Consider the following 24367-nt stretch of genomic DNA (forward strand, 5'->3'; position numbering starts at 1 on the left):
CTGCTGAACGGCCAGTTTGTGAAACACGTAATATTAGAGTGCTTTAGGAAAACTGCGACCTGGTGCTCCAGTCTATGCTGGGGTACTCCAAAGCATGTTGCCTTTCTTGAAGAGCTGTGGAACTGTCCCCAAGCAGGATTTTGGTTTTTAGTTGACATGGCCCAACGCAATGTTTGAAATAACTTTTATTTGTTGAAGAAATAACTCGCATTTATTCTCTCCTTTTGAAATCGGCGAGAGTGGCATAAGACCTGATAATGCTAAAAACAAGTTTGGCAGAGGCCAGGAGAGAAGGGAAAATGAGGAATGCTAAGATTAAGGACAATGTAGAGATCATCTGTTGAGCACCTTTCAGAAAGGTGGGTGTTTTCTTGTTACTTTAAGCACAGCCTTCTAGAAGACTTGTAAACTGGAGCAATTTTGCGTTGGAGGTGGAGAGTCCCGATTGCGATTTGACTTTTGGAGGGAAGAAAAGCTGATTTTTAACATCTCATGAGTATTTTTAAATCAGCAAGGAAACAGAAAGGTACTGACGAAAATTCTTCCTGATTGTTCTGCAACATGGAAATCGTTACCTTCTTATGACTTGCTATATACGGTAATTGTAAAAAGCACATCATTTGACATATGGCAGAATGCAACTGGGAAGTCCTCACAACCTACATCATGTGACATTGTGTTTTGGAGTATCTTCAAGGGCTAAAATGAGTGACAGAGAAGCTTAACAGACATTTGAAAACCTGTGAGAAGTGTATTTGTGGCTTGCAGAGTTCCATGACAATTAGCATTTAGATTAGCAAAGCTTTCAAAAATGAGAAAACTTGACTAATACTGATTTACAATCAGAAGCACTTAAAAGGATTAGATGAAGACTGTTTAACTTTAAACAACGAATGATCTGTAACTTTCAAACTTCCTACTTGGAAATTAGAGCCAAATTTCCATGCAGAAGTGATCTTCGGATAGTGTTGTAACAATCTATGACGGGATTGTCTTTTCCTCATTACTTAGAAATAAAATGGAGTGAGGTTGTGAAAGCAGACTATAAAGTGGACCCAATCTGCAGCCAGAATACTGTGGAAAAGAACCGTCTGATGACTGTGGTCATGGTTGACCATGGGTTTCTGGCCAGCATCCTAGAAAGGCGATGCAAAGAGGATGTGGTACCTTGCTATCTGAAGCACGTGTTTTCTAACCTGGCTTGTCCAGTGCTCTGGAAATTACTACTGGAGTAGCTGAAAATGAAACAAATGCGCCACCCCTTTCCATACCCCTTGACTGCTCAGAAGCTGTAAAAACAGAGCCTGAAGGATTTGCGCAGAAGTTAGCACGTGTGAGAATTTGTGCGGTGATGGTGGGGCAGAGACATGTCTTGATTTGCTTTAAAGTCACATTTCCTGTGTGACCTACGTTTCCCTATTCCCTGTTTTGCCTGCGAATGATGGCCTTCAGCATAGGTAAGAGAGACAGAATGAAGAGAAGAGAATTTGCTGGATTGAAACATTTGTATTATTGAATACTTTGGTTAACTTCAGCCTGTTTCAGATAGACATAGGAATTTCCAAAGACAAAGGGTATAGCCCCCAGACAGATGCCCTTCTGCAACTTAATTCTGACCTGGCATGGATCTTGCCGGGATGAAAGCTAGAAAACGTCCTCTCTTTCAGGCTCTCTGACACTAAGAGAAGCGTCAAAAGAGCAAACCTGAAGAAAAGCCGCCTGCTGTTTAGGTGGCAGGTACAGAGGGGCACTGACACCTGCTGGGAGAGATGCGGCAGAGCAGACCGAGTCCCCCAGTTTCCTTTACCCGCCTGGTGGAGGAGCCTTGTGAGGTGCAGGAGGGAAGAAAGGAAGGGTATAAAAGCGATTTGGGATGCAATCAGTGACTATGTGAGGGATAAGGGTAAGTCAGGGTAGGGGCCAAGCATAGGTTTTCTAAATAAAAAACCAGCAGAACACTTCCAGCTAGACAATCCGCGTTGATAGGAGATTAGGGAAACAAGAAAATTTTGTAAGCATTAGAAAACAATAGTTTTTGCAACCAAAGGGTGTAGCACAGTCAGCTACGAAGTTGACCATCAGCATTTCGTGTTTTAAACCGACACTGAGGAAGGGGGAAAGTAGATAAATCAGCAGGTGAACATCTAGAACCTGTTTATTTTGTCAGAGGTATTCCAGTTGCGGATGCTGCTGCGAAGTTAGAGATGCCTAATGAAGTTCGAACTCGCAACCTTTACCCAAAAAAACCCATATCGTTTCATTTCTGAGGTGTTAGCAGTAGGCGGCTTGGGCTAGAATGAAGGAACAGTGGGATGACTATTGTTCTAACTCTTCCTGTGGGATAGGGTGGGGACAGGGAGTTGACGGCTGCCATTCTTCTCTGGATGAAAACGGTGTATTTTAGCGGATTTAGTAAACTCGCCACCAGACTGAGAATTCTAAGGTCATGAGAAAAACTCTGTAGAAACAAACTGTTTCATAAAGATATCGTCAGATTTTGAAATGTGGTTTCATTCCCAATTGGAAGAACCTCAGCATTTTAGTGTTCATCTCAGGTCTCTATTGCATTTTCATTTTTTGGTGTATTTACATGAAAAATTTCAAAATGAAAAATTGATACTGTATTCCTGAACAGCTAGAAAGCAAGTTGTTATGACACTGTCAAAGTCTTTCCCATTTGTTTTTGGAGACTAAGTTTGGGTGAAATCTGTCCTCCAATTTCAACAGAATTGTGTTCAAATGCAATTCTGTCAAAGCTTAGCAAACTCTAGCACTGAGTTTTGTTTCTGTCTGCCTCTGACTTTTAGAGGAGATGATTGGATGGAAGAGGTCTTCTGATAAACATGAATGCAAAACCAGCCATCCTGAAGACAAAAAAAAACCCCAAAACAATAAAACCAAACCAAAAAGCCTATATTTGATGTTGCAGAAGTCACTAATAGAGCCAACCTTCTCATACCCTCTACTTTAAGACTTTTTATGCAAGTCATCTTTTAAATCTCTGATTTTTTTTACTCGCTTGTTAAGACTGTACCATGTAAACTGGTTTGAAAGTGTGCAGACTGGAAAGCTGTACAAGGAAGGAAGCTCACAGCAGGGTCAGCAGAAGCACCACTGTCTTGCCAGTTAAATATGAGACCAGCAACCAGTTAGACAAGTGTGGGTTTTAGTCTGATCATTCAGGACACCAGCTTTCTGCCATTGGCTCCAGTGGTGGGACCAAATGTTGGAAGCATTTGTGCAGTGAAGGTGTCATTGGGCTGTAGTGTGTGAGCAGGGGTAGATGCAAGGAGGGAAATGGTACCAGTGACCATCTCTCTGAATTAGTGTTCTTGCCACAGGCATCAGTAGAGCCGGAGTCAGGGGGTCAGAGGACTAAGGAGGCTTAACTGAGCAGAGATACATAATTTCTGAAGTTGCTTCCTCCTTGCAAAAGCAAGATACTTGTTTCCTCATGAATATTAAGTTGCATCAGAATTAAACTCTGGAGTTTTGAGGGCCTTCTATCCTTCATCTCTGGGATACCTGAAATTGCACGAGGCAAAATCTTATTGCCAAAATAATTACATATAACTAGTTATATGGTGTGTGCATTTGCCTTGACACTAGGTGAGCCTATGTTTTGATGAATAGTTGGGTTTCTTCCCATACGCATGTCTTTTGAGATACACGTCTCCTGTTGTATATTTCAGACCAGTAGAGATTTTCTGCTGAGATGACTTAATTGTATCAAAGTGAAGTTGATGTGTCTGATTTCTGTAGTGGTTTCTGTGTACTGCTGTCTCACACTGGTAGTGTAGCGTTGCTCTGTTGATTTGTGTGTAAAAGAGTTGATGAAGCTCAAGAAGATATTCAAGTTACATCTGACTTACCTTTGGTTGCATGAAAGCAACTGTTTAAATTATTCCATGTGCTAGGAGATTGAAACGTTGAGATTGTCTTTCAAAGTACAGTGTAAATTCTAACCTGTGCTTAATTGTGGCAGAAAAGATAATACACAGAGGAAACTTCACCTATTATGTCATTTCTTTCTTTTGAAATAATTTTCACTTACTTTACTTTACCAGTACCTCATGTCTTTTCTATTACAGCAGGTGAAAGCTAGGGGCACTGAAATTGCTACTTCAGAACAGATGCATCTTTCTTCACAGCTCTCAGTCTATAAAATAAATAATTTCTAAGAGTCTTCTGAATATTTATTATATGCTATAAAGATACAAAAGGGGACAAGCCTATTTCTTCCTCCCTCGCAGAGCACTTTTAGTATATTATTCTTCTTTAAGAAGCTGCTAGAGACAGCTGTCTAGGGCTAGTCTGTTTTTTATTATAAACATGGAACCTCTCTCCCCTCCCACCCCAACAGGAAAAACAGATTGTGGGTCTTCCAGTAGGATCATTTTAAAGATTGTAGCGCAGTGATAAAGCTTCTAGTTTCGTGCTGCCTACACTGGGGGCCTTTGATAAGAGCCACACCTGCTTTGGCATCACTGACTTCAGCTGCACAAAGTGGGAGCCCTAAAATACCTGGGCGTTTCCTGCGCTGACACTAACCTGCTCTGGAAGAGGTCTCTGACTCATGGGGGGCTGGGGGATGGTGTAGGTATTCCTGCATCTAGCGTAGGCCAAACTCAGAGGACAGAAGTTAGGACACCAGACTCCACCTGAAGTCAACGGAGAGAGGTATTTCCAGGGGTAACTACTTCTGGGTGTGTAAAACACCAGTGGGTAATTTGTTACTGGAGGCTCGGTTCACAGTTCCCAGCAATGGGCTGAGGCTAACAGTAGCGAGCCTGGGGGGTGGGTGGGGGAACACAAGAAAAAATTACCACTGACGTAGCTTCAACATGACAGTATCTGTTACAGTTTTAGGGTACAATTTTATGTAATTTTTTTGGCAACAAAGACAGCTTAATAGGTTTTCCGCTGCTGCCTGCTGGTATCCAGCTCTTGCAGAGAGGGCTTTTTCCTGTCTCCCGTAGGTCCCTCCATCCCTGCGCTGTAACAGCTTGTGGGACCCTGCAGCAAATTGGATTACTAAAATGACTGGGGGTTCTGATGGGAGGTGGTTTTTTTGTTTAGAAACAACAAAGGTTGTGGAGTGTTTGTTTTTGTTTGCCCAGAACATTTCAAGGATCTGGTTTAGGCTAACCCCACAAACCATGGCACAGCTGGGCAGGAAGAGGAGCAGACTGCAGGGCCGGCATCTATCTGCTTGCGCCTGGAACTCTCTCCAGCTCTGCTGCTAAAGAAAATACAAAGGGGCTTCACAAACAGTGTGAACCTTTCTGATAAATAATGACTTGGTTTTGCATACCCGAGTTTCTGGAGCATTGGATAAACCCTGGCAGTAAGTTGAACATGTTCATTTTGGACTTCAAAAGAAAAATGACAGTTTCAGCTGCCAGGTCCCTGAGTTTGCCATGTTGTTTAAAGGACTGGATTAAAAGCCAGGTTGGGAGACTGACTTTTTCTTTTTAATACATATAACTGCTGTTGTATGTTGTCTTGTCTCTTCTTACAGCTGTATAAAAACAACCTATGGTGGGGAAAGGTGTAGAAAAAAAGCAGCTGGTTTAAAATTTTTTACTTTTTCTTCTTTCTGTGAAGGGTTAGCTATCTTTCTTACTCACTCCTGTGCAGACCCAGACACTGTTGACTTTCTTCTAGAACGTCTTCCAATTAGCATGACCTGGATGAAGCTGCATAATCCTCTCCCCTGTTCTAGAAAAATGGAGCTGAGTTGAAGACTAGAGGAGGAGCACAAGGCCCTTGCAGCCTTCAATCCGTCTCATTCCCACGCACGGGGAGGACTTCTGATCCCCCTCTGATGCTCCGGCCCTCAGTCATTGAGCCCAGACTTGTTAGGAGGCTTTAGTTTTACTGTAGTGATTCCTGAAATACAGTTTTAGTACTTCAGTGGTAAGGCTGTTCTTTTTACACTGAATTATTGTTGAATTTTATTTCTGTTTCTTTCTCGAGGTGGTTTTCTGGTTGGGTCTTTCTCCCCCCCTCCCCTTCCTCCTGCAGTCAGATGTACACTGCAAATGGCACAGACAGTGCCTCCTATTGTGGCTCGGGCTCAAGACTTCACATATGTAAAATGTGACTTGCAGCACTTTCTTTGAAGCCTAACCACAGCCAGGGAGCTGTAATTGCAGTCTTTGATTGCGCCGACTTCACTTGTGGATTGGGCTTTGCTAGGGCATGCCTCGCTTGGCGAGACTTCAGCTACAGCCCCCCAGTGAAGCCTTAGATGTGGGAAGTCTTCAGTCTCCTTAGCACATGCCTGTGGTTTCTTGAAAAGAATCCTGATTTGACCTGTTTTATATCTGAAAGGCAACACCACCGTCGTTCGTATTTTTTAGGTATTATTTGGTTTATCAGCAGTAGAAGCAATTTCCAGCGCGCAGCCTTAACGTGCAGCTGGGGAACGGCTGGGTTCTAGATGCTGTTTTCAGGCTAGCTACTGTGTAATTTGCTGTACTGCAGTATTCGCTTAAAAATAAAAATATTTGGGACTTCCCTGTGCCTGACCCCTTGCAGAACTACAGCAGTATCTGCAGCCTCTCTATTGGAGCAGGGGCATAATTAGGCGCCATGGAAAGGAGGCAGGCGCTGCGAAAGCTGCGTTGGGATCGAGACAGAAGTGATGGCTGCTGTTTGAAAAAGCTGAGGGCCAGAGCAAGGCCGCAGTCGTTATTTTAACCTCCTGACTTCAAAGACAGCTTGCTGGTATGGGAAGGGGGGAGGAGGCAGGGAACCATCTCAACAGAAGAGCATTTCATTTCCTTCAGTGAAGTAGACATTCCTGGCTGCTAATGGGGAGTAGCTCTGAATCACAGCGCTTGTATCAGACTGCTGTGAACTACTGGCCTGGCGCCTCAAGGCCATTCCTCAACAGGAAGCTGAATGTTTTCATGTAAGACTGAGAGGAAAACCTTCCCAGGAAGAGCAACCTGGACCAAACCTTTGAAAATCCGGGATGAAAAGGCACAAAATAAATATAAAGCTGCAGGGTGCTCTCCCCAGTGTTCCTCTGCTGTTTGCTTGGCCTCTCTTTCGTGCTCCTTGGAAAGGTAGAGCCCTTCGCAGCGCTTTGATCCGCATGTGTTACGGAGCACTGTGCTACTTTATAAAAGAAAAAAAAAAAGGCAGGAAGCTCAGAAGGCTTTTTTTAGTTGGGACTCGGGCTGGTTTTATGAGGAAATAGGAACTGAATTAGTCAATACAGACCACCTCTGTTGAAACCACTGGTTTGCCAGTGGACTTTCAGCTGTGCTGTTTAAAAGGCCACAGTGGCTTTAAATGTCCTCTTGTGGCTACCAGCAGCAGGTGAAAATTATTCATTATGTATCAGGGATGGCGGTATTTGGGGGAGGGGAGAGTGTCCCTTAAATTAAAGCTGTACAGGACAGTTTGATAAAAACTTGTGCTTTTTCTTTCTACCTTAGTTAGTCTGCACCTAAACTTCTTCAGCGTCCTCAACTTTCCTTTCCACTAAAACAATGGGCACGTGGGTGGCCTCTGATGAGGAGACAACTTGTGAAGCAAGGTTTTGGGGCTTCAGCTTGCGCTTACTAAAATCAAAGAGGCCAAAAGCAGTTTTGGAGGCTTTCGACCCTGGAGTACATTAGCCTGTGTACCTCCTTATTTGGGAGCAGTACTCAACCAGTATGAGCAAAACGTTGAGCGTTGTAATGGCTTACACAGAAGCTGCAGCAGATGGGAGGTGGGTGCCCAGTTATAAATGGCCCTGGTTTAAATACTGCTGCTGTGATATTTGCTGATTAACTCTGCGTGTGGCTCTTACAGGCTCAAGCAGCCTATCTATTATCATTAGTCTAACAGAAGTTTGACTTGTGGTTTGAACCACTTCTTCATAAACTTGTTGTGTCTTGCCTTGCGTGATTCAAGATGCTGGCAGTGTATCTTCTTTGTGTGACTAAGCATTTTGTGTTTCTTCTGGTGGAAATTCACTCACCTCCTCCACTGAACTGCATTCCTGTGCTAATTTTGGTCATTCTCAAAAGCTCTGCTCATTGAACCCTCTACTTGTTGGCAGCTGAGTAGTACCTGGAGGCCTAGAGGTTAACGTAGATTTTTTGAGATACCAATAATCCCGAGACCATTACTGGAGAGCATGTGTCCGTCTTTGGAAAAATGCCTGACTCATTAGACTGCCTTTGGGTGGAGTCCGTGTTACAACCCAGTTGTCTGGGTCAGAAGGGCAAGGGTGATGGTTGAGTTAGCAATTGCGTAAGTCAGCTCATGTAACCCACAGACCTAATGATGAAGAACTGTTCCTCTCTGGATGAGCAATATCTGTAAGGCTTGCACTGTTGGCCTTTTCACATGCTATAAGAACCTAAATCCTTCCAAGATCCTAGTGAACTTTACTGCTAGGTAAGCGGTCCATGACTCTTACACAACTGGAAGATGTTCCCTACCCTGCTGAAGAGCAGAACGAATCTTCCCCAGTTTTGAGGATGCATGGTAGGGTCAGTGTTCACACATGCCTCACCCACCACATTCCTCTACCCAGCTGCTTACAGAAGACAGCATTTCTTCATTTCTGCAAAGATTAGAGCTTGAAGCTCTGAAGTAGAGGTTTAATCGACCTCAACCACTGTAGTACCAAAGCCTGAGGATGTCTAGCTTTGTAACAGGTATCTGGGCCACATGTAGATAAAGGAAATCCACTACAAAAGGGTATTACTTCTGTAACTTCTGTAATATGTTGAATGTCTAAATAGCTTAAAACCCCTCCTTTCTAGTTGGTGTGGGCATCTGTTTACAGTCCAAAGTACTCTCCATATATATTCTTGCAAACTTCAAGCAAGAGCAAGTACCAATACTCTGCACTTAACTTTGACATTGCAAATGCACATTCCACTAATACAATCATGTCATAGAGTTACAGTGACCCACCACCAGCTTCTTTGAAGGATTTAAAAAAAAGGCTTCATGTAGTCTTTCTCTCTCTCTCTCTCTCTCTCCCCTCCCTTTAGGTGGGAAAAGAAATGCTTTCTCAACTTGCAAAGCAAAGGCGGCGACACCAGGACCTCTTCTGGAGATGGAAGCTTGTTAAACCCTAGGTGTGTCCTTCATCCACACAGACCACCCCCAAGGAGTCTGTCTAGGATGTCATTCACCCTGATGTCACTGCTAGAGACACTGAATCATAAAGACAATCACTGCCAAAATCCTTCACTGTCACGAGGTCCAGCCCCGATAAAATAAAGCAAATGAGCTCCTGGGTCAGCAGAGCAGCTCTTGTCTTCACTCCACCTCTGCCTTGCACTCTTAAGCCCCCTCATCTGTGTCCATATCGAGTCAGCAAACAAAGTAGCGTGGCTGTCTCTGCCTGCTTCAGCCAACGTAGACCACAGCTGCCCCATACAGCACATCAAGAAATGGAATTTGCCTGGACCAGGATGACATACTCAACCTTCTTTTTATTTAATGGTGCGACAGGATCAATTTTGGTTTTAGCTTTTTTAAGAAACTTGAATGCTTTTATATTTTAACTTTTAGTTTGTAATTTCTTTGGTGTATATTTTACTAGGTATGAGCTTTTAAACAAGTGTCAGAAATCTGAAATACTTTTTAAATAAAAGGTTTTTTTCTTTTTTTTTTTTTTTTTTTTCTGCCAGAGGAAAAACCTGTATGGAAAAAAGGTGGCTTTTTTGTTAAACTATTTGTAACAAATAGTGGCCTCTCAGTCTATATAATACAGTGTCCTATAGAACTAAATAAATGTAACAACAGTCAGCTGGTCAGTAGACACGTCAGTCTTGCATCATCTACTCTGTAAACATAAGCAATACATCCAGCAAATCTGACTGCAGTGAGTTCTTCTTCTCACCCATTCCCCTTCTCCTTGTAAAAAGCCCAGCACTTGAATTATTACTTCAATTGTTCTGTATTTGTATCTGTTTTTGTTAGCCTGTTAGTGGGATTTTATGCCAGTTGTTGAAATGAGCATTGATGTACCCATTTTTTAAAATAGTAAGGCACAGCCTTTGCCAAAAATACTGTCAACCGATTTTTTTTTTTTGTCATTCCAGTTTGAGTTAATGTGCTGAGCATTTGTTTTTTAATAAAAGCTTTGTAATAAAACTAAAGTCAATTGTCTGGCTTAAAAAAAAAATTAGAACGGCTTGTGCTAGAATCCCTCGAAGGTAGAAGCAAGCCCAGGAAGGCACAGTCACTTCTAAGGCTGAAGATTTTTGGCTCATTCTTCCCTTGTAGGAAATGCAATGTGTCTATTCAGCTGTTTGCTCATCTAAAGTAAAGTCATTTTGGAAGAGACAATTTCTTTTTCTTCCTAAAGACAGCAAAAGTCTCTTGTTGTCATACCAGGAGTAAGGCATGGGCAGGCTCGGTACTCCCGTATGCTTCTCAGTTAGATTTGGTCCAAATGGAAGTACCAGGGTCTGTGATACCTCCCTCCATCTTCAGTTTTCTACTCAAATCTTAGTGAACGCAGCAGTGGTTTTAAGCTGATGATTAGGATTATGGATTCCTTTCTTTCTGGATGCAGTCCATGCCCACACAAGGGGTAGGAGCCTACAGTTAAATTTCTTACAGCTCTATAAATTATCCCACAGTCAGGGACTGGAGCCGGCTGCAGAATCAGCTATGGAGGGCCTGGTTTCATGGTGTTAGATCCAGAGAGTCGGCATGGCCTGCCTACTGCCAGTGGTGCCCACGAGACGTTCCTGCTGTAGCAAGCAGCTCCTCTGCACGCTTCGAAACTGAAAACACGGGTGCATGAGTCTTTCAAGCCCCAAACACTACCAGCAACTTCTCTGACACCTTTCCCCTTTTGTTCAGGAACTGGTATTGCACAGCTTTGAAAAACAGACACAGCTGCCTGACTTCCACTAAAGGACTTCAAAAGGAAAAAACCACTGTAGCCATAGCTAAACTATTTCAATGGTTTGTGAGCAGCACTGCTAAAGAAATATTATGAACTGTACATTGAATCAGCATACCTTGTATTCTAGCTCCTGAATCTTGTTTGGTGTGAGACTGGACTGAGTGAAGCTTGAGCTACGAGAAATTACAGAGGTGAGTTACTGCCTAAGGAAGCTTTGTGATTTGATTGTTTATAACTAACCTTTAAACTCTGTTGCATAAGAAATTTCATAATTAAAAATGTTATAAAACAGCTTCCTCTTAAACCAGCATGCCCTGCACACAAACCCAATTGTAAGAATGTAACCAGCATATTAGTTCTTACAATATTTATTTCTAGCAACTAGTGATTACGTTAAAAAAAGGCAAAACAAGTGACCAGACAAGGGAACGCTCTCAGATGGCAGGAGAAAAGACCTCTGAGAGAACAGCAGCTGTGTACTGGAGTTTTGCAAGACAGCTCCATTTCCATTCCAGTCAATTATCCCAGCCTTTGCTGGAAACCTGTCTGGTTTTTGGTTTGGGGTTTGGTTTTGGATTTTGTTTTTGTTTTTAAAGGGAAAAAGCAAGTACTTTAATGCAGTAATTGTTCTAAATCAAGGATGACTGCAGCTAGTTATGTAAATTACATGTTCCAAAGATAACAGATCTTTTTAAAACTTTTAAAAACACGACTACTTTATTTAGATTTTTAATGGCTATTTAAAAAGCCACTTACCCATTTTGCGAAAAAAATATTCCCATTAGAGGTGTTAGCCTTACATAGCACGTTCATAGAATCATAGAACGGTTTAGGTTGGAAGGGCCCTTAAAGATCATCATGTTGTCCCAAATACACTATGTAGTGAACAGTTGTCTGTCTTAAGGACTAAAGGTCTTTCAGCTCTAATAGTGAAGGAGAAAAAGAATTCAGGAGCTAAAAATAACATCTCTGCTGTTAACATACAGTGAGCAAGCACCATGTGTTGGGCTCATTCATAGATCAAAGCCCTTTCACTTATAGCAACTATGGGAAAGGTTAACTAATATGCAAGGCTTGGGATGCTCCCATGAGAGTACCTGAAACAGAATAACGGCGCTATCCTGGAATAGCCTCAGTGACTTGGGTCGGCGTCTGCTCCTGCCCCCCACTGCTGATTGGCATTTGTTCCTGGGGGACTGAAAGAGCAAAATGACCCGGGCCTTCACTGTACCATGCCAGCTTGTCAGTGGAGACAGATGAGCTAGTAAAAATGGCCTAGTGATGATGGTGTTACCCTGGCAGTAAGACTAGGTTTAAATTCTTGTGATACTGAATAAATTATTCCAGGTGAGACTCAAAAATTATACCTAAATTCCTGATGTGCAATTAAGGCAGAAGTCAGCATCTAACCACGTCTCTCTGAGGTGCCTGAGGAGATGATTGCCCTGTATTTCCCACAGAAAATGTCTTTAAGGGTTTAAATGCTCCTACCTAATGACTGAGTTAATTATCCAGATGCTTCTGTACAAGCATTCATAAACTCACTCTCTCCCTCCATACTTCATTCCATGCACACGCCAAAAACAGTTCTGCACAGATCACGGTATAGGTAGTCCCATTCATAAACACAGGAGATACCCTAGCAGCTAGGAAACACACGTCCTTCCCCCTCCTCTCACCGAAAAAAAACAGCGAAGGGCAAAGACACAGAACAGGGCAGTCACGCCAGGATTATTTACAGCTAATCAGGCCAACATCACAGGATGGTCTGGCTCCTCGGGCTTCTGGATCACCTGGACCGGAGCCACTTCCCCTCCATTACATAAAAGAACAATGCTCCAGGCTAACTTCAGCTTCTTGCACAGCAAGCGATGACAGATTCACTAGTTGTGCTTATAGGGACTCACCAGCTCTAGAGAACTATCTTCTGTTGTAGCTTCCGCTTTGGATTAGCTAATAGAAAAGGCAGTAAGTTGGTTGTACAAGTGACAGCTCGATGGTTTCGTCAATCTGCAGCAAATGTGGGACCTTAAGGACCCAATCCTTGCTCCAGGCTGTAGGACAGCAGAATCCAGAGTGTCAGTCATCTGCATCTGCACTCCTTTGAAACCACAACAATGCACAAGGCTTTGAAGCAACCATTCCCTATTTCCTGATGGCCTCCTGCTCTCATCTACATGGTGGCTAATTGGGCTAAAGCAAGACAGGCAGAAAATGAAGGACACTGCAACTGCCATTTGTTCCCTTGCATTCACTTTGGGGCTAACATGCCAGGCAGCCTCCCCTCCTGCATAAGGACCTAATACCAAGTAGAACGTTACGGGGGAAAGCATCGTCTCCACAAATGGCCAGAAGCCTGTCAGCTATGAACACATTTCTCCTAAGTCAGGTCAGTGACAAAACTACTGGGCTAATAAGGAAGTTAGCCAAATGGAGAGCAGCTGTAACAGGAAAATGGCCTGCTGTAAACACAGATGTTCTGAGATGAAGCCAAAAACCTAGAAAGTGTGCCCAAACACATTCATTTTTCCACATGACAGGCCAGGAAGAGAACCTCTGGATTAATGTATGAATTTACCCTGTGAGTCTCCTCATGGATACAAAGATCAGTTTTAGAAAGCAACCACGCAAACAAGCATCTGCAGCCCCAGGAAAAGGGACATACCTGCCAGAAGTATGGGAAATGAACCTTATAACCACCAGCTTTCAGCCAGGTCAAAGCAAGGAGTAAAATTCTGCTGCCCATCCTCCCAGGTAAATACTCATACCTTCAGGCCATGGGCTTTAGATTACATCTTCTCTCTGGCTGGCACACTCCCTCCTGCAAGAATCATAATTCACTGAGCCACAGAAGCAGTGTCTGCTCTGCTGAGACAACAGTCACTGTTTACCTGGTCTGGGATACTAAGGGTTTCTTCCCGTGAATGATGTTCTACAAAACACATTTTGATAAACTCACCCATCCCACCTACCAGAAACCTAACATATGCAAGTCAGTGACAGGTCTGTTCATCCCTCTCCGCTACAGAAAACCAACATGAACCAGCAGAGCTAGGAGAAAAATTTCCATCTGCCTCATACCAGAAGAACAAGTCACCCAAGAAGTGCTCTGTCCTGTTCACTGTGCTGAGAAAAGGTAACTACGACAAAATAGAAACTTCAGCAGAATAAGGAAAAACAACATACTCCACAACTTAATGATGGTCAAGACACTTACTTGGGAGAGGCAACTCTTTGAATTTGGACTAATTTCCTACAGCTAAGAAAACTGGCTAAAAATTACTGCAGGATTGAGGTAGGACCATCTCTGTGTATTCTTTTAAGAGAGAACAAGCCACAGAAACAAGGACTCAGATCTTGACGTAGCAAAAAGCTACATAAGGGTTAGGTTTTCTCAGCACCTGCCTGTGAAAGTGAAGTGCTGGGTAAGAAAAGAGGAGACAGTACGCACCAGAATATAGCAGTGGCTACACCCCTTGACTGAGACAAGGCTTCAAAGCCCGAGATGGACAAGATTCTTAAAATCTAGTTGCTGCTTTTGCTACCCTGAAATATGTTTCCTTCTTGGTCTTCGCCCATGAAATCTGTTTTATTTTGTAATGACTAACATCAGCAGCAACAACTTATTCGTCTCTATTCAATCCTAAATTAGATAGGCAGTAATCGTGTTTGCAAACAAGCCATGCCTGAGGAATCACAGAACAGCCACTGCTTTTTTCCTGTAAAAACCTGCTAGCTCAAACTGGCCCCAACTTTTTATTACTACATCCTGAAAGAAGTCACAATCAAAACACCTTAATCCAAGGTCCCTCAACAAATTTAACAATGAGTGGTTTTAGTCGCTCTTTGAAAACTCAGATTTTATAAGGAAGATTTTGATATATGGTCTGAAAGCTTCCCTTTGTATGGGACTGGTGTGACTGCATGACTCAGAAATAAGACCACTCACAGCACTCAGTTAACCACTGAGAAGTCTAGTTCTGCCTATACTGGTATTCTAAAGCAGTTACTCCCCACATCATTATCTTTTTTTATTATGTTTTTAAAGTATGAATTTACTGAAATTATTTAGTGAAATAGCATAGCAACCAATTTTTCATAATTAGTAAGTGAGCAATCTATACACTTCTTCCTCTGGTCCATTCAATTTCACTCCCGTCGTAGGGTTTCTCCATCCTCCCGCTTCTCTCTTGTTTGACTGACCCCTCTGCTCCTGCCCTGCCCTCTCATAGGCAGCTGGGGCTTCCCTGCTGATGGAACAGCACTGCTAAGTGCTCTCGTCCGCTGGGAAGCAGTCTCCCCTTTCCAATGACCTGATGCTACATTTCCTATGAACATAAAAAAGACGGACTTAAATCTAGCGCAGGTCTAACACCTATACTGCATATTCATTCAGTCCAGTTTGGAAATAAACACCATTTGAAGAAAGAACGGGGGGAAAAAAGACTATTTTCCATTCAATTTAAGGAAGAATTTCCCAGTATGTTTGTTCCCCAAACACATTCCAAGGATGGAACTTCCTTAGCTCACAGATATGTTCTGAGGATCAGATATGATTAAATATAACTAGTGTAAACCACAGAAGAATTAAGGGATATCTTAAATGAGATGCATACATCTACACTACAGGTATAGTTATTATAACTGCTACCACACAATTATATAAACATGGAATATACTGTATTTATCAACCAACATTCAAAGAATTCTTCAGATCACCTTACTCCAATGTTGGAGTCACTAGCTTAACCCCCTGACGCTTTTGTTTAGGCGTTACTTCACTTCCAGAGGCAATGGTAACAACTCAGGGAACAGTAAGAGAACAGAGTAAGTTGAAGGGTGTGGATTTAAGTGTTCCACCTGAACTATTTTCTATTGTGCACTATTGTAGCATTAACCTTCCATGATCCCAGGGAAGCACGGAGAGACTTACACTTCGGCCGAGGGTTGTAACTAAGCAGAAGTAACAGCTCACAGAAAAGACAAAATGGAAAAGCATAACATGAGTCCCAGTTACCCACCTATGATCGCTGAACACTGAAGACTAGGCAACGCTTTCTCACCTGTCCCTTTACCAGACTTCATCCAATTTTTTTTCAGACATTACAGCCAATATTTATTTAAATACTTATTTAAATTAGGCAATTTATAGATATGACAACTCCTAAACAGGACAGGAAAGCCTGCAAAGATCTTCAGACCATAGACTAGTTGGGGTTGAAGGCTGTCCTTGCTAATTCACATCTATACTAGATGTGAATCAGTTCTATTCAAAGATATCTAAAATCCTTTAACACATGCTAGATTTCCAGCTGCCATGTCAAGTACCAAATTTTGTTACTTCTCTCTCTATTCATCAGTAGATCCAGCAAGCTCTCCACAAGAACTTCCTTCCATGCAGAAGGCAGAGAAAGTGGGTCTCCTTCCCCACCAGCAGCCAAAAATTTAAATGGAATATTAGTTAAAAGAAAGCAAGCTTTGTGGGCAAGCAAGCCTTAGCAAACCATGATACTTAAATCAGGATAATCTGCTGTCCAGGCACTGCTTTTGTTTAGACTGATTTAATTTAATTAGTTAGACTGACTTTTAGATTTTAGTTCCCAATATAAATCAGTTGTAAGTTGAGCTAAGTGCCTGCAGGTTTGCACTACTCTCATAACGTGACCTAAAATGAAATTCTAAGTCAAACTGATACCAGCCATAGCTAAGCCCAGTCTTATCTGTCACTGAAACAGTTCATTCCCTAAAACCAGAATAAAAGCGATTTTTCAAAATCATAGTCTTCACTGGAAACTTTCCTCCTTGTAATGTTAACTGCCACTGTAGAAAAGCTCAGTTCTTTGCCAAAAAGCAGTGAGCCTGCGGGTGAAGACTGTGTCTATTGTATGACCATTTGACACATTCATCATAATTTGCCATTATTTCTCCCTTCCACCAACATACTACTTTAAACGTCACATGTCAATAAACTAAGCAACATTTTCAGCTATAAACCTGTGCAAATAATCTTTAGAGTATAACAATAATCTTTAGAGTATAACTCTGCCCTTGAGGTAAACTATATGCTCAAATTTTATTCTAAGACAACCAAATGTCCTTACAAATTTAGATCCAAGTAACAATAGTGGCTTCAGTTCATAGATTTGCCAGTTTAGTGTCAACTTAGGCAACAATAGCTTTCAGTCTTAGCCAAAAATAAAATGCCAAGTCTCTAAGAAAGAGAAAGACTTCTTCCTCAGTTCCAATTAATGCTTTTGTTTAAAGAAATAAAAAAGATGGTATCAGGAAAACCACTTATGAAATTAACAGCATCTCCCCCCCCCCCCCTTTTTAAAAGAAAAATTTACCACTTTAAAAACCTCATCTCTCTAGTACTGAATAAATTAAACCCTCCAAGTATCTTCTGTCTCCTAAAGTAAGCTATTTATATGTTTATCATAGATCTCACTCTTCACAGACACTGCCATTTTCCTAAAAGCACCCTGACAGCCTCATTCAACTCATCTCTCTCTCTCAATAAAGTATTTCCCTATTTCACCCACGCTCCTTCCTCAAAGGACTTACACAAGTTTTTTCTGGGCACTTAAAACATTATTTGGGTGCTTAACTTTTGCTGCTCGCTCTCTGACACTAATGTCATGATAGCACCCAGAACTCCATCCATAAGCAGTTGTGATAACCCTCTGGCTCAAAAGAAAGTGAAGTGGGAGAGTGAAAAAATCAGGAGGCAGTATTTTTTCTGACTGTTAGAAGTATAGTCTGATTGCTACTGCCTGAAATTAATAACTAGCAGCATAAGCAGTTTTGTTCCTGCAACTGATTCTGTGTTCAAGAAAGTAGATATAAACAGCAAACAGAAGGAAAAGGCTGAAAAATGCTGTCTTCTTTCACATTCTCCCAAGAACTGGAGCATGGTTGGGGAACTTATCATTAAAATCCACGTCAGTTCTCTTCTAATATTTCTCATTCTTTTGAAAATCAAGTTCAAGATTTAAATAAAACTAGGACCCCCCAAATCAGGCTCTCCCATAAATACTTCTTTTTTAAGTTCTGAGAAGCATTTCAGTGTTGCAAAAAAATCATTGGAAGCTAGATGCCTCACCTGCTTAGACATTCTGGAAAACATCATTAGGCTTCCAACTGAAACAGAAAAAATCTCACCCTGAATTGCAAAGAAGAAAGAATTGCAACATCATCTGTAAGGAAACCACTAGCCCTCTTGATGTCTTCAGAGAAATAAGGACTTGTAATAAGTAGTTGTCAGAAACCTTTTACAACCTCTTTAGAGAAAACCAACAACTAAAAAGCCTGTGAAATATAAATGTAGCATATCTTACACCTGCTTATGCGGTGTAGGTGCGGCTTTGCAGGACTCAAAACAGCAGGTCTCAGACAAAGTTAATGTAAAGTAGTTGAAGACTCAGAGTTGAAGCAAGGGCTTCCAATGGCTGGAGTGCTTCACTCGCAGGGCATCACTGCATGTCGAGGAGGAATGAGGGAACAGAGTGGTCCCTTCATCAGATCATAGACCACTATGTTACCCACACAGGCCCTGCCACCAGCAGAGCAGACAAATCTCAGCCTGTGCACAATCAAAACCCACTTATTGTAAATGTGTGGGTTTTACCAATTTCTATTGCACAATCTTTTAATAGATCCATTTGAGTATGCAAGGATAATTAAGCAAAAAAAGGGAGATTTTATTTGGTGCTAATTCACCACATGCAAATTCCAGCTGTTTACTGTGGACCTACCGCCAAGCATACACTTCTTCCCACAGCTCATCAGAAAGCCTCTCGCTGGTGAAAGTGGTTAATCCACAAGATTTTTGTTGCTGAAGCCAAGACTCCAAATGGGGGGTTTAGGTTACTAATGACAAAAATTTTGCATTCTTTAACTAGTGAGTACTGTAAGGGTTTGTCCATTTACAGAAAACCACCCTAGAAGTGGCTGCTGGCAGAAAAATGGGACCAGAATAGAAGAAGCTGTTACCAGGCAGGACAGAGATGCACCAAGCAAAGCAGCAGCGAACAACAGGCTAGGAAAAAATCCTGTTATCTGGCAGCATGAAACAGCCAAAGTAAGCGACAAGTTCCTCAGTGCCCGCCAAGTAAAAGCCTTATGCTAAAATATCCTGTGCCCTGGCCAACTTACAGCATCTGACCCAAGGCTGGAAACAAAACTTGGCCTTACGCCTCATTGTGATGCCTCACGCCACCACATGACAAAAGAAACGGCTCCTTTAATAACTAGGTTTGGTGTTTTGTATTATCCCTACTCCAGAAGCAACCAAAGTATCCAGCCAGCATTAGAGCTTCACAGTGCTAGTTTCTCTGCAAAGAATGCATTGCTGCGAGTTATTTGCAATTTATAGAAAACCAAATAGAAAACCTCTAAGGGAATAAAAGAGAAGAGTGAATTGAACAAGTGCAAAGCTGCTTCATGGGCACACAAACCTAAATCTGATTAATGTATTACCAGTAACAACCCCAGACCTCATTACATACTGTTCTGTGATCATATACATTTAATTTAAGACTCTGCATAGCACTGCATTTTTAAATGGAAAAGTATACTAGATAGCAAATGGTACATAAAAAGGGATTTCAGTTATAACATGAACTTTTGAGAAGATCATAAAATTCAAGACAGATCATTCTACAAATCATCTTTACTGTTACCAGATTGTGGCTCTACTTAACCCTTCTCTAACAGAATTCAGCAGAAGCACTTCTCTCTGGGTGTGAACAACAGGAAAAGATTCTGAAGGAATATATAACATGAAAAGATCTAGCTCTCAAAAGAATCACAGCATCTGCTTTTACTCTTGGTCTCAGTTCTTCCAAAAAGCACAGGGAAATAGGCATCATTCAGGTCAGTTTTATAATTGCTCATGTGGTTGCAAACTGTAATGAATAAAAATACTGAGATGTGGGTCACTGCTGTGGTACTAGTTAGAAAAGTAAGAATGTAGTACTGTAGCTACAGGTGCAAGAAGACTACTGCTTTTCTTGAAAAAGTTAACTCCAAACAAGCCAGGAATAAATTTTTAGGGAAAGTTGGTCACTATGAACTACAAAAACTGCTGCTGGTTTGTCCACATCTTTAAAGCCACTTGGCACTGTAAAGTGGCTTTCTCCAGATGTAAGAACAACAAGCATGCATTAAACTTTGGCAATTATGTGTTGATACCTTAATAAAAATTATTAGTATGAACATTTGCAATAACCATCAGCTATATATCTATCAAAATGGACACAGGCTTGAAAATCAATACTTTGAGACACGGAAAACATTTTGTATCTCATGATGCTACACAGTGGATGCTTACACAAAAAATTCACTACTGACCAGCATGCATCTGTAGTTTCACACAAGTTCTCCAATCTCTCTGCGTGGAGAAAAATTTTTCATGAAATGAAGAGTCAGCAGTGCTTTCCCAAAGCAGCAGCAGAAACAGCACATGCTTTCTCGTGGCTGATCATACTCTTCTCCCCCCACCACCCCAAGTAACAATGCAATGCCATCACCTTTATGCTACGACACTGCACACACCCAAATGACACTGTCCTTGGGGATCTCAGAACTCAATCCTGCATTGCAATTCAAGTACAAAATAACACAACAGAGATTGTTTGCTAGTACCTACATCCTCTAGCACCTACCTTTCTGACCACAGCAATACTTAAGTTGAGTTAGCTTACACCTAACTCATTTGCAGACTTCAGTGACCAAAGCCTGGCACAAAGTCTGGAGCACACAAGACCTTTTCACACCAAGACAACCTTTTGGCGGGCAAACTGGAAATACCTCTTTTTTAGATGCCCTTCTCTTTCTAATAACAAGTAGAGATTTAACCAGACAATCACATCTTGCTACATTTAGGTTTATACAGCAAGTTTCTTATTTTTTTCTTCTCCAGTCTGATAAACATTCACTAATTTATAGTAAGTGGATCTACAGAAGAGATCAATGGGCAAACCTCAGAAGTTTCGCAGAGATCTGAATGTGTGATAAGAGCCTTATCCACAGAATAAACATCAGAAGCACCACCAAATATGGCATTAAGAAAACAAAACCAAAACAAAAATCTGAATCTTGTTTTGAAGCCACTATCACGCTTTTCAGAGGTCTGATTCACTGCGGCAGCACTGGGCTGGTAGTACTGGATCTCATGGCTCCGAAGAGCCCATGCTAGATGCTGGAGTTAACTCCTGTCTTGTCAATAGCCTGCTGTTTATAACAACTGCTTTTTGAAAGATGTTTGCATTGTCACTTCAAAATCCTTGGGTCAGATGGTTTGGGAGAAAAATACAACTTGTCTAAGAGAGAATAAAGATAGTTTTTCAAGTTGTTTTATGCAGTTGTTCAGTCGACCCTTCTCCCTACTGTGTAAAATAAGGCATAGGTTCAAAAACTCCTATCTGGACAGAGCTGGGCCATTCACTTCAAGGCAGCTACTCATTTTCAGGGGCTAAACTTCATCAACATAGAATTAACATACATTAAATTCTTTGGCAACGCTGTTTTCTCAACTAAATTCATACCAAGGTGATGTTCTGCAAGTCTCCACAATGAAGGAAGAAGGAAGCAACAAACTCCACTTTCCATTTCAGATTCAAATCCACGCTGCAAGTTGATATCCGCATCTTCTAAGAAAATTAATCTCCTACCATAATATACTGGAAAAGCTCAACTTTCGCAAACACAGATGCAGATTTAGAACTTCAGGACATCTGCCCTCAACAAACAGCCAGCTGTTACTATTGACCTACATACAAGTATTATTGTTCTCAGTGCCATTAATGGAGAGTATTTCATTTTTTAGAGCAAAGCCAAATTTTAACTTCCAAAACTGGATCAAATCTTTGGATCAAACTTTATTGCAGTGTCTTCTGCTTTATATTCCATAAGCCACTCATGCAGAGCATCCTCCTCCAGTCCAATTAAGATCCTGCTTTCAACTCCCTCTATAAAGTTTGCTGTGCTCCCGTCTTCTCCCCAGCCGCGTCAGCAACTACAATGACCATAGATGGAGCACGTTTGGCAGCTGAAATGACCCAGATGCTGAATCTAGAGCCATCTTCCCAGCTGCAGTAGCTGGGCTCACGTCCGACTCCTCAGCTGTTGGCTGTCAAGCTGCCCTCAAGCTGTGCCAAACATACATCTCAAAGCTTTGACCAAACTGGGACAAATGCTCTAAATCTGTGAGGCCTGCTGACAGAAAGGATAATGAAGACTAAAGGTTTTAAAAGTAGGCAGTAAGAGAAACCAAACACCCTTCCTCCTTTCTCTTTTATCCCTCATTTTTTCCCACAATCTCTTTTCCCATATTAATAAAAATTCAGGAAGAGCTGACTGGTGAGAACAGGTCTAATGGACCACATCCTAGCCTAAGGTACTGACTAGCAGGAGATTCCCCTTTACTCATCAACACTACATGCAGTGGAACGTGGCTCATGTACCTCCGCATCAAGTCACGGGCATAGCAAGGGCTGGGAAATAAACTTTATTGAGGGAAAGGTGGAGACAGACAATTCCTTTATTACTCATTCTTTAAGCCTCCTAGACATCTTTAAACTGTCAAAGCTGCAGAAATTCTTGTACAAACCAGAAGCGACTATTTAATATCCTACTTCTGGCCAGTTTCATCACAATCTTGAACCCAAGAAGGGACTTCTATATACTCCATGGCTCCTCACTGAGGAGCAAAAGAAATTGGTTAAATGGCCTCAGTCATTCAATTACCACTGTGTGTTCTGATCTAGATTTACGGGAGAATATTTGAAGTTTTGGCCCTTTACCTCATCTCTGCTCATCCTGGCACAGCACTCCACATACTGATAAAATAAACCATCCCCACCCACCAGTGAAGTACCTCCACATGGCCTATTTGCTACTGAGAAAAAGAAGTCTCTTCTGAATAACGAGCCAAACTTACAAATGCCTCTTTCAGGTTTCTTGTATGTATTACATATATACATACTGTACCAGTTAGAGGTCCTGAAAGGAAAACACTGTTTTAGAGAAAGTTTGTTTTTCTAAAATATCACATTTAATAGTGAAAAATATTTTGCACTTTTAGTATAAAAGAGCTTATACCTTGCTATAAACCCAAGCATTTCCAAATTAAAAATAAAGATGACCTTCCAAGTAAAAAGGGAGCAGCATCAAGTTCATTCTGCCTATTCTGTTCATTCCCATTTGTTTTTGTAAAATACAAATAGCATTTTTTAAGACACAAGAGTAATACATGTTCCCATTTTTAATTACTACTGAAAACAGTACTTCTGAAGCTAACTTCACCGTGCAGCACTTAAAAGTCACTAAACTGAATTACAGGCACTAAGAACCTTCAAGTGAAACAGATGCAGCAAGTGAACTGTATTTTAGGAAAACAAATTCAATTTAACAATATATTAGTAAAGGAAAGACTGTCTACAGTACCATTTATTTCCTTTAACCCTCATCTTTCAAGACAAGCGACTCAAAATCAGAAGATCTGTAATTAGGAACCAGGATCCAATAAACCAACAATTTTTATTCTCTACTCAGAGATTTCTTATCTGATTTTGTGCAAGGAAATTAACATCTGTCAGTCTCAGTTTCTTTATATGCAATCTGAATTAGATGTTGGGGGAGGGAGGAAGAGGCAACTTAAGAGTTAAGTAATTATTCATCATTAAAAAAATATATATAAGTACTCAGTTTGCAGATCCAAAATACACAAAGTAAAAGAAAGCTACTACTCAGTTGAACTGGAACTGCAACCCTCATGCCCGCTTGCTCTGCAGTATTTAGAGAAAAGGCAGGATTTGGACCCCTCCTGCCAGGAACAAATCCAGGCTCTGCTAAGCCCCAAGGAAATAAAGTTGCAAAACAGAAGGTGCCTCTCACAGCCAGACACACCTATTTGTTTACACAGCACAGACTCCAACTTCAACCCCCCAAAGTACTCAACTACAGCAGTAGTGTAGTGTGTAAAAATGACACTTTAAATGAATAACCAGGAAATAAAGCCAATTTACAGGGCTCTAGAAAGCACGCAGAAGCTTTCACCAGCTTCCTAAGCTTAGTTAATAAAAAACAAACCTATATATTAGGCCCTTCAGAATAGAAACCACCTCTTCATTATGTTTCTACAGCACCTAGCAAAAGCAGGCCCTCCACTGGTAATTGAAAATGCCAGAAAATCCCAACACAACAGCTCTGCTTTCAAATGCTGTATTGGGGACCTTCTGTCCAGCTGACAGCCTGCCACTGCAGGATTTTTATATTTTTTTTTTAAACGATATGATATTAAAAAAAATATTGTTCAAGGCATTGTAATTTACGCCTACAGTTAGGAAAAGCACTGCAGTTACGAAAAATCCTGACAAAATAACTTACTGCCTTTCTATCACTACATTTGCCAGAGCGAAAAGAGACTGCCACCCAGTGGACTACAACCAAGTACATCAACTGCAAGCCATGACATTCAATATG

General features: G+C 41.4%; 1 protein-coding gene across 1 annotated transcript in view; it reads left to right on the forward strand.

Moving 5' to 3' along the window:
* Positions 1 to 10119, forward strand: part of LEF1 (lymphoid enhancer-binding factor 1) — a 69879-nt gene extending 59760 nt beyond the window's left edge. The window contains 1 exon segment of the mRNA XM_009885490.1: positions 9009 to 10119. The gene's annotated coding sequence lies outside the window, so the exon portion shown is untranslated.
* Positions 10120 to 24367: the final 14248 nt, after the last annotated feature.

Source organism: Charadrius vociferus, unplaced genomic scaffold (assembly GCF_000708025.1).
Source record: "Charadrius vociferus isolate BGI_N301 unplaced genomic scaffold, ASM70802v2 scaffold55, whole genome shotgun sequence".
In the NCBI taxonomy this organism is placed as follows: Eukaryota; Metazoa; Chordata; class Aves; order Charadriiformes; family Charadriidae; genus Charadrius; species Charadrius vociferus.